Source organism: Wyeomyia smithii, chromosome 1 (assembly GCF_029784165.1).
Source record: "Wyeomyia smithii strain HCP4-BCI-WySm-NY-G18 chromosome 1, ASM2978416v1, whole genome shotgun sequence".
Classification (NCBI taxonomy): Eukaryota; Metazoa; Arthropoda; class Insecta; order Diptera; family Culicidae; genus Wyeomyia; species Wyeomyia smithii.
Window position 1 is genome coordinate 52,888,018 of NC_073694.1, and position 13,963 is coordinate 52,901,980.

The window sequence follows — 13,963 nt, forward strand, 5'->3', positions numbered from 1 at the left end:
TTCAAGTTTTATTTTCATTATTTTCAACATTTTCTTAGAAGCTTTAATGTTTGGCTACTTAGTTCAGTTGAATAGAAGAGATGTTACACAAACACGAAAGTCACAATTAAAGAGAACAATACCAGCTTTTCAAAGAGATTGCAAAGCCCCCCATTATATATTGAAAATGTCATACAAAATTCAACAAATTTTATAAACGTTTTTAGCTACTTCCGATACCCAAAAAAAGTTCGTCCCATTCAGTCCTTTACCATCTATAATTCCATCCCAATTTAGAACTTCCCATCGATATATATCATAACTAATTCAATTTACGAGTCCAGCTGGCCACACCAAAAAAAAAACCCGGGCGCTTCAATCGGTCACCAAATCGTACCGCCAACTGCCAAGCACCGAGGCTGCTTATTTCTTGTCCTGTTATGTAACTTTTTTCTGTTTTAGTGCGGTTTGCCGTTGACACATTTCTCCGTTCGGATTCCGGTGGCCTATTTCCTTCCCTTCTTTTTATCGAATACGGCTTGATACAGCGGTACCAACTTACAATGGAAGAAAGAAGAAGAAGAAGCAGCAGAAAAGGCAACTTCAAGGGTGAGCCGCTTTAGTTTTTCCCGCGCACAATTGTGGCGGATTTGCGAAAGTGAAATCCGGACGTCATTGACGGTGACAGCCGGCTGTCACACGGAATTAGTGTCGTTTAATGAGCGGTATTTAATGCTTCTGGTTTGTGGCTGGTACTTTCAGTTCATGCATTTTTTTATTGTAATGAAAAAATGAGAGGGGTTTTTCATCAAATGGCCATGCGTCCACACTGAATAACGCTACTATGGGGACGCTCGGTGATTGGTCTGCGGTACGGTAAAAGTCCCCCTTTTCTACAAACTTTAAAGAAAAATGAACAAACTACAAAATTACACCCATTATCCGGTATCCCATTAATAATTGATAAACCCAAAAACTATTTTATAAATAGAACCCAACCAACAAACCGCCCGCCTCACAACACAGAGCCCCGTTTCACTGTCTAAGCTGGAGTCAACGTAAATTAATAATTAATTTCCCATTTCCATAAACGTTCCTCCGTTTGTTGGTCCGGTTCAGCTGCCGAAAGGATAGAGGGTATCACAAAATCATCAAATATGCAGTCGACAGACTGTGGCAGTCGTCGGCATACCGTGCATTCGATCGAGGCGGTTCCCGTGAACATTGGTGATAATTTCCGGCCTGGTTTGCATTCAGCCGAGGAAAAAGCTGTAATTCCTGGTTGAATGTGCCGATAGGTCGCCAGCTTACAGGAAGCCATTTAGAAAGACCTGTGCCTGTGTAGTAGATTGCAATCATCATCGTGCCGCTAGCTACCGAGTCAAGGACGGTTAGGCCGGATTTCCGATAAATCATACACACAACAACAATCGTTGCATTCGTTAGCGCTACAGGAAGCGAGGTGCCGCGCTATGCATTCCGCAACAGTACGGACAAAAAACAACATTTAATATTCATCGGGGAAACTATAATTGGCCGCTGCTGATCGAATGTTTGAACAGGCCGTGAAAGGTTGCACATCAAGCATGATAGGGCTATTGCAGCGATAATGGATTCCCTTTGTTCACTATAATTGTGTGGATAACGGGAAACTTTTCCAACAAATAGAGTAACTATTGTTTTCACAATACCTTTCAACTTTAGGCTTAGGGAAGCAGATGATTAAAATATCAATTAATTAAGCGTGTTATTGCTGAAAAGCTTGCTTTATTTATTTACGCCAATTTTGGCGCTTCGCTTCAATTTACGCCAATTTTGGCGCTTTCAATCGTTAAATTGTATGATTTGAGAAAGTCGCACATTTCTGATGACATTATTGTCAATAAATCAACGCTTTGTAAAGCAGTGGCAACTCTATTGCCACCAACAATTTTTGTTTTTTTTTCTGCTTAATAATTATGAGCCATGATCAATGATCAGAACTAAACAAATGAAATTCAATGGATTTTTTTGCCTCGGCCCGTTAAAGGGTTAAATATGGCACGTTTTTAAAGTTTTATCAAATTTGTAATGCATTTTTTGTCATTTTATTTTTCTACCTCATTAAACTTCAACCAATCTGTGAAAACTTTGCATACAATTTCCTTTTGTTGTTGAATGTTACATATAGGGGTACTGGGGGTAAGCCCGGCACTGAGGGTAAGACCGTCATCCCTGGGATTTGACTAGAAAACGCTAATTAACTGTGTTTTGGAATATGTGAAGTGTTGGTATTGTAGACATTTTAAGATACATCGAAACGTCAAACGTGAAACGTCAAACGAGAAACGTCAAACGTCAAAATAATAGACAAAACATACGCTACTGCAGCTGATGCGTAAACGGATGTAATTTTTCGTGAGTGGAACTTAAGCTTTTAATCATTTGAAAAGACTAAAACAATTTTTCGTTGCTCTACAATTTATTGCCTGTATTGCAAGCAATCACAGGAATTCAATCTGAGGTAAATTGAAGCGATAAATTTGTAGAAATACTCTTTTTTAAAAAATGTGTGCTGTCGGGGTAACACCGTCACCCAGTGAGTGGGGTAAGCCCGACATTGTGTGTAGGGTTTGCAATATTCCCGAGAATGGATTTCCCGGGAAACGGGAATGAAAAATCTCATTCCTTGGGAATTCCCGGGAACCGGGAAAGGAAAAAATCCTTAACAAAAATGAGACTGCAAATAAAGTTTATTGATAAAAAGTTTCAAACAATCGTTTACAATTTAATTATCAATTGAAGAACAAAATTTATTCAAGTTCACTCCAGAAATTCATGAACAATCGTCTATCAATCACCTCAGTTCCGCTGACAATTTTTCGTTAGACTCAAATAATGTAGTTCCCTTCTGTAAAACTTTTGCTTAGATCGCTGAATCACCGCTGGTGTCTGATTTCTAAAATACTTCTAAATCACCGATTCCAGCTTTTGCTACATTTCATTAGAAACTGAAGAGTCCAATACTTTTAGTTTGTTCAAGATAAAGCTGAGTGTTTGGCAGCCAGATTTTAGAGCATTTGAATGCCTACGCAATTAATGTGAAATCGCGGCCACGACCCAAGTTACACTGACTGAGTTTTATTAATTTATTTATTTCTGGTCGCATTGATTTACGGGTTTTATTTTTTTTATCAATTTACAGGTTTCAAAATTTTTTGTCAATAAACAAAGAAAAAATCCGCTTTTTAGTAAACTCACTAGCAAAAAAAGACATGAGACGAAGAAAATATGTCTTAATTTATCGTTTACTGTCGGCTGTCTTATTCAGCATATATTTTTGACAAATAAATTAAGCAAATAATTTGATATTACACGGCAAGCGAATATTGATCGTCGTTTCAAGCAAATATTTACTTCGTATAATGCACACTACGAAGCTGCTCTACACTTCTACGACGTAAGTTTCGTGTTTTGATACGATATTTAGTTTTATTGCAATATTGTATGGAAAATTTTCAGAGGAGCTCGAGAAAAGGAAATCGTTCCCGGGATTGCAAACCCTAATTGTGTGAGGCTAGTTGGATGTTACTGACACATATTTCTCATCTATTACCGATGGCTCGCTGCTAAATAAATTGATTAATCGACTTGGAACCATGCACTTAAGCTCTTCTGTGATTTATAAATTATTCCAAGGGTTATTAGAGGTGTCGGTGTGGTCAATATGATCCTGGCTTCGGTTAAACTAGTTAATAATATGATTTAAAGTGCCGCATGATTGGCTTGCCGAGTATCAAATTCTTTCATTGTTTATACATAATGTTCACCGGAATTTGTTCCGGCAATCTCCCCAGAACCAGCTAACCGACACCAACCAAATTCAACAGTAACATACAGAAATGTAAGATCTCTCATTTGCCGGTTTCCGAATGCAAATTGGTTCAGTTATTTCGAGTAAATTCATGAACAAACTTAGGTGCCGGTGTTACCCCCAAGGGGTGCCGGTTTCACCCGCACTGATTGCTAAACGTCGTTTTTATCTTAGTTTCAAAACTTCACTATTCCTTGTGAAATAACAGTTTGAAAGTACCTACGGAAAACCTTAAAATCTTGTAGAAAACAATCTGGGCAATGATTCTGTGAAAGAAATATAACAATATTCGCCATCAAGTGCTACTAAAGAATCATTTTCCTTAGGGGGCCGGGCTTACCCCCAGTATCCCTAACTGTAATTCCATTGATTTTTTTATATTCCTAGTGTATTCTCTTGGCTTCATTAGGTTGCATGTATTATTGTCCAAGTTCAGTTCACTTAGCTCTACCTTTATAGAATTTGGTTGACTACAATGAAACTTATAGAGAAAAATTTCGCAGCTAAACTCCGATCCAATTTCTCCTACATTTACTCGAATTTCATGAGATTTATAGGGAGAAAGTATGATTAAAAATACTAGATGAAATTTGACCACTTACCCAAGGAGAATGGCAGTTTAAAACAACAACTGATGTAAACTGTCGAGAATTAGTAAAATACCCTACATATTTTTCTTCTTTTTTTGCAGTTTTTATTTTGTTTTTCTATTGTTTCTGCATTTGTTGGTAAACTATATTTTTAGGTGCTAACTTTTTTATATCACATTTATGATTTTGCTTATCAATCTTATTTTATGTTTATTAGTCGTTTATCGTTAAATATATTTCCCTGATTTTATTATTTGTCTGTATGTTTATTTTACTGTTCTTTATAACTATCATTTCCTTTCATATTTTCCTTTTAAAAGTCATCTCTTTTTCATTCACTTGCATCATTATTTTATTTATTTTTTTCGCCACCGTTATATAGATATTATTATTATTTTAGGGTTTTTTTTGTGTTTAAATTCAGTGATCGTTTTTTTTTTAATTTCTTCTATAAATTTGTGTCAGATGTTCTGTGTCTCCCAGCTGGTTTCGAGGTTCGATGCTGGCCTAACAAGCCAGTCGTCGTATGTTCGAGTCCCGGCTCGGGAGAGACTGTTAGTGTCAGTAGGATCGTAGCGCTAGCCCCGCAATTGTCCTGTACACTCAACAGTCGGCTGCGAAGTCTGTGTATAGTAAAACAGAAGGTCGAATTCCGATACGGAATGTAGCACCAAGGCTTTGCTTTGCTTTGTTTTTGTGAAATTTTAAATCTTTCATTTGTCAGTCAGTCTTCCCAATTTTAGCTGAATCGCTCTTATGCCTTTTTTGTTTGAAGGTTCAGCCTTTCAATTGTATTCTGGCGAAATTTCCTACCCAGCAAACAAATTGGTTCATACAACTCGCGCTCAACTCTGTTAAGTGAACCCTTATTTGTTGAAAAATGACCTTATAAGATGCATGAAATGCGCCTATGTGTACAAATCTGGAGGCCATATACGTACATTGTAAGAAAAAATTGGTTACGATTTTTTACAACTTCGCATGCTCTCTTAAATGGCCCCATTCGAAACTTTAAATTGCTTTCTATACGACTTAGAGGATTGACGCATTTTACAATTTTATGATTATGATTATGACATGTTAAATGGCTTCATATATAACCTGATATTGCGTTTTATAGGATTTAAGTTTTATACGATATAAACAAATTTAATTTTGCATTTTATGTAATTTCAAACCTGACATGCACATTTGAGCGACTTACAATTAACATCCTTATACGACTTCTGGTTTGCTGGGTAGTGTCGCTGTTTGCACAGTTATTATGTGTTTTACGCAAATCTCGAAAATACCGCCGTATTTTACACGAACGTAGAAAAAAAACTTTGAAATTGTCTTTTTTTATGGAGAAATAAAATTCCCACTTAAATAGCCTACTAAATAGTAGGCTTACGTTACCTTTTTATAGTTTTTCGGATATTTTCAATATTCTCAGAAATGGCTAGACCGAAAAATCAAAAATCAAAATTCAAAAAATTAGTGTCATATGGAAGGTCTAGTTGTCCATAAGTCTTTATCGATTTTTTTTACAATCGGACTATTACTTGGTCTGTTCTGTTTAAAAAGGTGAAATCAAGCTGTGAAAGATATTCCAAAGACTTCTCAAACTCATTTCATTGTAATCGGACTGTAACTGTGTCTGTTATGTATTGAAATGTAAACATTATGAAACTCTATTATCTCTGAAACTACTCAACTGATTCGAATAAAATTGGTTTCAAATAAATGGGCTGTCTTTGAAACCGTTGAAAAATCGACTTTAAAATGATTGAACATGTTATTTCAAAATTATGAAAAGAAACGTGTTTCGAAGTCTTTTCAAATTCACTCGTTTTCCCAAAGATACCTGGACTGAACTCAACAACTTCAGTGCCAAATGATAGGTTGAGTTTTTCTATAGATTCCCATTTCTTTTGATTGCACTGGTCCACACAGGTTTTGCTCTAGAGCTCAAACTGGAAAAAATGGAAGATTATAGCTATTCAACCATTCCTGTGTACAATAAGGTCGCTTGTGTTATTTTTAGAAACCGTGCAAAAAACAGGCGTTTAAAAAAATGCGTGTAAAATAAAACCGAGCAAGACAAGAATCGGGTGCACATTTTTTTTCTACACGGGAAATGCGTCCCGTGCAAAAACGAGATCATGTTATTTCGAGAAATCGTGCAAAAAGGCGTGTAAAAAAAGACCGTTCAAAAAAATGCGGTGTACGCGCCTCGTGCGCCTCCTTTCACTGGTGAATCGATGGAGACGCCAAGTGCATAGTTCTAGAAAACGAGCTTAGGGGAAATTTAGATTTAAAGCTCGATTGTAACATTCTAGAGAAAAACTTTCTTCTACAAAGTTGTTACATATGATGGAGCGGTATGATGGAGTGATATAATCACAAATTGGGGTGACCCAAATTTTCGATTAAATCTAGCAAAATATATAAAAATGCACGTAAATAATATAAAAATGCAGCTCTGTCTGTCTGGCTGATCCATTTAGACTCGAAAACTACAAGCAGAAAAAACTCTTTGGATTGAATCAATAAAATGTTTTATTGTTAATCAATTCAACGATTTGGTTTGTTTCAATACATTTCAATACAAACATTTTTTTTTTCAAAACAAACCAACGACATAGTTTGAAACAAGCCCGAAACGCTACATTTGTTTTAATAAAAATGGTTTGTTTGTTGCCATCGTGTTTTTATCGAAACAATTACCATTTTTTTTTTTTTTTGATATTGTTCTGCTGTCCACCTCCAATGATCATCACGAGGTGAATTCATGGCATTTCAGCGTTACAATCTGCTTCGGTTAAATTTCGAATTAAAATTGATTTTGGAGTTTTTCAACATTTTACGGAGGTTGCCTTGGGTGCGCAAAATCATTACGGTTTAGGGTATTTGATCCATTATTCATCTTATTAAGCCGATATTCAACGAAGAATGCACGGATTAAATACCAAATTTTCACGAAATCATAGAACAAATAAACAAAATACGCTTAAATGCTCTTATGGAATCGCCTAGCATTGGAAATTCAGTAAACTTAGCTAGATTTACCCTGAATTTTGTAAAAAAAATCATTTTTCACAACGTTTTCATATTCATCTCGAAACTTAAATCACTGCTCAATTATTCATCTCACGACGCCCTCATATTCATCACACTGTTAATCATGATTGAATGTAGCCCGTCGTAGTAGGTTACCTAGGTATTCGCTGTAGTTGTTTACGTGCTAAATTGGTAACCTAGGTAACCACTGCAGTGCTATCGATTTATGTCAATTATGTCGGAATAATTCAACATTTTCAGTATGATTTTTTCGTATTACAGAAACTGATTTGGCAACTTTTGATTATCTTCAAAAAGTGACAAATGTAAAAAAAAAACATTCAGTTGAAATTTGGGATTTGTAGAAATTCATCTTATATATTCCTGCTAATTAAAGCTTGTTTTCGGAAATTTGAGGTGAACATTTTGAAGATTAATGTATTATTAGTGTGGTGAACGGTTTTGTTTAGTGATTAAAATAAAAAGTGGTTCGTTAATGATGAAAAAAAAACTTTAGTTGGCTGCTGAAAGAGTCTCGTTGTAGCCGTATAAAGCTATGCGTGGATTTTTTTTCTGAGGTAGGAGATTGCAATAAATGAGTTTTTGAGTGCAGACGCCCGACTATAATATCAAATTTAGATCTTTTAAGTGAGTTTTTGAAAATTCTACTCCTTGAGAAATCTAAAGTGAACTAAGAAAAGTCCTTTCCATGGATTGGTGAATTGGATTAGTTAGAAAATATGCACTTTTTCCTGGTTTTAATCGTGTTTTCATGTTGAATAAGATGAATATATGGGCTGAGATAAATAATAAAACAGCTACCCTACGGTATTTGATTTCTCGCGAATATGAGATCAATTTCGAAAATCAATATAATAACCAGGTAGAAAACTGATCATCTTTTTTACCACTGTAATGATTTGTTTTAAAATTGAGCTTTTATCTAAATTAAGCTAATAAAAAAATTATTTGATGGGACAAAAGGTTTGATTTAATTAAACAGAAACCCCTGTTTACTTTGAAAAAGGCCTTTGTTGGATTCATTAAAATGTCGTATTGTTTCAATAAAATCTGTTCATCCGTTCCTAGCGAACGATTTTATTGAAATAATAAAACGGTTTTATTGAAATAAACTGTCCATTTAGTTGATCAGAAAACAATCCAAACTTTTTATTATTACAAACCAAAACTTATTTGATTTGATTGATTTTTTTTTTTTTGCGTGTACCGAATCCGATACGAACCGATCGGCGTGAAATTTTATATACAGGGGTTTTGGAAGCCGGGAAAGGTGACAAAGATAGTTCGAAACCTCTCTCTATTCTAGGGAGGGAAGGGTCTTATACAAATTAAACTCAAATTTCTGCACATTTCGAGAACTAATCAAGTAAATGGAACCTAATTTGGCATGTGAATGTTTTTATGAGTAACAAAAATGGCAATGGTTGTTCGACACGCTCTTTCGTAAGGGAGGGGTCTCATACAAAATAAAATACACCTTCAAAAAATATTTCCATGGTGGTTTGAAGCCCTTCTCTCTGCTGGAAAGGAGGGGTCCCATTTTTTTTTTTTTTGTATGCCTGAAGGGCATAGGGTAGAAAGCGCCACTGCGACAGGAATGTTTGTCTTTTGTGGCTGGTCCCGATTTCTTTACACAGATTACAAGATGCTCGAACTCATTGATGGAGTTGAGCTAGTTGGTTGTAAGCCTGTGCCCCAATCCGGAACTACATGGTTGATGAAACCTGTGACCGTTTTGGGATTGGTGCTCCATACCTGGTATGGAGTTGAGAGGTAACTTCCAAAGAAGTTAAACCTCGATGAAGCAAGAGCCCCGCAAAAGCAAAGCAAATGCGCTGAGCTCTCAGGTTCAGCGTTGCAAAAGCGACAATAGTCGGTTAGGACTTTGCCGATTTTCTTTAAATGATAAAGAGCAGGACAGTGTCCAGTGAGAAGTCCCGTGATGATGCGTAGTTCACTACGAGTTAAACTAAGTAGCCGTTTGGTAACCGTAGGGTTAGGGTAGATAAACTGTTTAGCTTGCCTGCAACTCTGCGCATGTTGCCATTGAGATGCTATCTTTAGCTTTTCCCATGTACTTAGTTCGCCTTTAATGGCGGATGTGGAAGTACCCAAAAACGGTTCCGGTCCAATGAATTGCTGAGCAGATCCTTGTCTTGCGAGGTTGTCGGCATGTTCATTTCCCTCGATTCCGCAGTGACCGGGTACCCAAAGTAGCATAACTTTGTTGAGGCGGGAGAGTTCCCTGAGTGTTGCGATGCACTCCCAGACTAGTCTGGAGACACATGTAGCAGACTTTAATGCCTTTAGTGCCGCCTGACTGTCCGAAAAGATTCCGATTTTCGCATGTCTATATTTGCGATGTAGACATGTTATACCACAGATATATATTGCGTATACCTCCGCCTGAAAGACGGTTGGCCACTTACCCATTGAGATAGTGGCCTTTATACCTGGTCCGTGAATCCCTGAACCAGTCTGGGGTCCGATTTTTGAGCCATCCGTGTAGAAGCGGATTGTGCCCGATTGAAGACTCGGCCCTCCATTGTTCCAAATGGAGCGATCTGTGTCGATCACTATATATGGAACGTCCATGTTTGGCTTCGCTTCCATCCAGTCCGAGACTGTTGTTACTAAAGGTGTCAGCTTAAACTCCTTTAGGATGCTTAGGTGACCCGTTAGGTCACCTTCGAGCATCGTTGTATTTCTTTGCAGCCTTAGTGCGCCAAGCTCTGCTTCCTTCTTCACATGGAGATGTAGAGGAAGTAAGCAAAGCAAGGCCTCAAAGGCTGCTGTCGGTGTTGTGCGCAGGGCACTGGTAACTGAGAGACAGGCCAATCGTTGGACTTTGGTAAGTTTCGCCTGAGCTGTCTTTTCATTTACTTTAGGCCACCATGCGAGGGCTGCGTAGGTTATACGTGGCCGAGCAATGGTGATGTGAGACCAGAGCGCTAATTGTGGTTTTAGCCCCCAGGTCTTGCCAAACAGTGTACTTCAAGCCCAGATAGCTGAAGTTGCCTTCTTGATAGCGTAGTCTAGGTGAGCAGTCCAGTTCAGCTTCTTATCCAGAATGATTCCAAGATATTTGGTCTCATTACTGAAACATAGTCTTACCCTATTCAGTAGCGGAGGAATGATTGTGTGCATTCTTCGCTTGGTAAATGGTATAATGACCGTTTTAGCGGGGTTAATGTTTAGCCGTTCTTCTGAGCACCACTGAGAGGTGGTGTTAAGTGCCGTTTGCATACGACTAGATAGAGTTGCATCACATTTTCCCCGAACAATAAGGACTATATCATCAGCATATCCAATGACTTCGAAGCCCAGCTGTGATAGCTTGGTTAGGAGAACGTCTACCACCAGTGACCATAGCAGTGGAGAGAGAACTCCTCCTTGAGGACACCCTTTCACTGCCCCTACTGTGACAGACGTATCCCCCAATGCAGCTGTGATCTTCCTGCTCGAAAGCATTGCTTGGATCCAGCTCATTGTAGTATCGTCGACTCTTTTATTTTGTAGAGCCGTGTAAATTGATGCAAAGGACGTGTTATCGAAAGCTCCCTCAATATCAAGAAAAGCGCAGACCGCTGTCTCTTTATATTTCAAGGACTTCTCGATCTTTGTCACTAGGCAATGCAAAGCGGTTTCAGTAGATTTACCCTGTTGATAAGCATATTGATGCTTGTGTAAGGGTAACTCCTTCAGAAACACACTGCGGATGTAGTTGTCCGTAATTTTCTTCATCAACTTGAGAAGAGTTGACGTCAGACTTATAGGTCTGAAAGCTTTGGGCAATGTTTTGTCTTTTTTGCCCGGCTTTGGTATAAACACCACCTTAACGTTCCGCCAGTTGACCGGGATATGTCCCATAGTAAAGCTGGCTCGAAAGAGGCTGATGAGTTCGGACATAAGGACTCCGTCCGATTTTTGTAGAAAGATTGGTAGAATGCCATCCGGTCCTGGTGACTTCATAGGCTCAAAAGAGCTTAGTGCCCAGTTGATAGAAGTCTCCGTGAAGATTCTACGAGCGAGCGCTGCGGAGTCACGTGACGTTATGCGTCTGGATTCGAGGCTCTGTAACTCTTCGACGTTCGAACCGGAGATTGCTGTCGATCCAGGAAAGTGAATGTTCATAAGAACATCCAGCGTTTCCTTAGTGGTGACAGTCAGACTACCATCTTCCTTTTTCAACTGCCCAAGACCATTCGTGTGATCTTTGGACATCGCTTTTTGCAGTCGCGTTGCCTCAGGTAGAGTTTGAATGTCTTCACAGAATCGAATTCTAGACCTCCTTTTGGCTTTGCGTAGCTCAGCGTTGTATTTTGTAAGGGATGCTCTATAGGCTTCCCAGTTGGACGTGATTTTAGCCCTGTTGAACAAGCGTCTAGCTTCCCGACGAAGGTTGCTGAGAGTTTCATTCCACCAGGGCACATCACGGCAGACTGCTCGATTTGTTAACGGACAGTTTGACATAAAAGCTTCCGTGATCCTGTGCTGTAGGTCACTTGCTTCGATGTCCAGTTCACCTGGAGTTCGAATATTTTGGTGGCAGGATGTTCTCGAATTGACCAAATGTTCCTTAAAAGAGTTCCAGTTGGTTTTCCTAGGATTCCTGAAATGTTCTCTTCTCAGAGGAGTAGCCTCGACGTCAAATCTGATGTGTCTATGGTCTGATAAACTGGGTTCATCAGAGACATGCCAGTTCTTGACTTTCTCCGTTATCGAGGCGCTACATAGAGTGAGATCTAGGACCTCTTGTCTAATAGCATTACTGAAAGTTGGCTCGTTTCCCACATTGCATACATTAACATTGTTAGAAGTAAGGTATTCAAGGTGAGTACCTACCTCGAGTGTTGACATCCGAGCTGCCCCAGACTGTGTGATGCGCGTTGGCATCGCAGCCGACGATGAGTGGCTTGTTGATGCTTCGGCAGTATCGCACAAGTGCTGCGACTTCGGATGGCGGTATATCGTCCTCGTCCCCCGGGAAGTGTGCGGAGGCAACAACCACTTCTTGAGTGCCGTTGGTTGTCGGGACTTCCACCGCAATGGCAACCAAATCCCGTTGGATGAACTCTGTAATGGGAACAAATTTAATTTTTCTGTTCAGCAGAATTGCAGTCCTGGGATTTGACTGTTGATTACAATAGACCAACTTATTGTTTGTGTTGGCTAAGCCAAGGATCCTGGTGTCGTGGACCTATGGTTCCTGGATCAGCGCCACGGATAGCTGATCCTTGGTGAACCTCCGGCAAAGAACACCAGAGGCGCCCTTTGCGTGATGGAGGTTCACCTGAACGCAGCGTATGCTGCTCATTTTGTTGGCAGCGCGTCCTTCGTCGGATCTAGTTGAGATCCGATTGGCGGACGGTTGCCATCAGCGGTGACGCTGGGATGGGTAGTCTGCATACCCTCAGCAACAGGCTCCCGTTGCAGCAGACGGTGGGCGACAGAATTGCTACTCACACGTTTAGGCGGCGGAATTTGGCTCTGAGGGTCGCGACTGTTCAGATGCTCACGCGTACTCCTCTTTCGATTTTTCGGCGGAACCTTCTTCGCTATCGCGGGAGTGCGTCGAGCAGGTGGTAGCGGTACACTCCCTGAGGGAGTCTCCGAACGTACCGTTCCTGCCTTCGCACCAGAACCTTTCGTGCCTGTGTTTGAGGACTTTCTGCCAACCTGCCGCATGCGTGCTTTGCCGTACTTGTAGTTCAGCAGGAAGCTCTGTGCCGCTATGAGGTTAGTAGACTGTTGGTCCAGCTCCACCATCAATTCGACAGTCTTTCCAGTAACGTTGCGATGACATACTCGCCATGCACGTGTGGAGAAACCGTCGTTCTGATTTTGGAGAAGACGGAGAATTCTCTCATTTGTGGTGTCCACACTGTCCTGGAAGTACCCTACAAATTTTAGGGCCTTCGGCAGGTCCTTCGTGCGAAAAACACTAAGGTGTGCTCCCTCCCACGGTATGAGAGAAGACGCCGTGGTCTCCAGCCATCTAACTGTGTCGTTGTCGGCACAGTCAAGTTGTAGGGTACCGTTTTTTAGGCGGCAGCTCCTAAACTTGGGCCTGTTGGCCGGTGACTCCTGGTCCGCAATGCAGTCCAGAATGGCATCTCGAACAGTTTTTAACTGTTCAGGGGTAAGTAGGGAGGCTGGATAGTCTATCGTTGTGATAGACAGGCTCGTGGCCTCCAGCATCTCCCTATATGTTACCCCTGACGTTTGTCGCGGTGCAGGGGGCTCCGCGCAAGCCAAGTCCCGGGGCTTTTTGCTGCTCGGGCCCTTAGCGCTTGTGTTTGGCGACGCTGTCTCAGTCGACCGCTGTCGCTTGGTTGCGACCTGACCTGAGCGGTCAGCTTGGTCGACTGGTTAACGAACTATGCCTATGGCCTCCTCGCGTGAGTGACCCAGGCTTAGCAGTCTTTTAAGACGCCGCCGTTGCGATTGGGAGAGCCGTTTGACATCAGCACGAGGT

The 13,963-nt window shown here is 40.3% G+C and overlaps 1 protein-coding gene across 1 annotated transcript in view; it reads right to left on the reverse strand.

The window, feature by feature from the left end:
- The window catches only part of LOC129718625 (progestin and adipoQ receptor family member 4), a 93,869-nt gene that overhangs the window by 56,850 nt on the left and 23,056 nt on the right, over nucleotides 1-13,963 (reverse strand). The gene's annotated exons all lie outside the window — the stretch shown is intronic.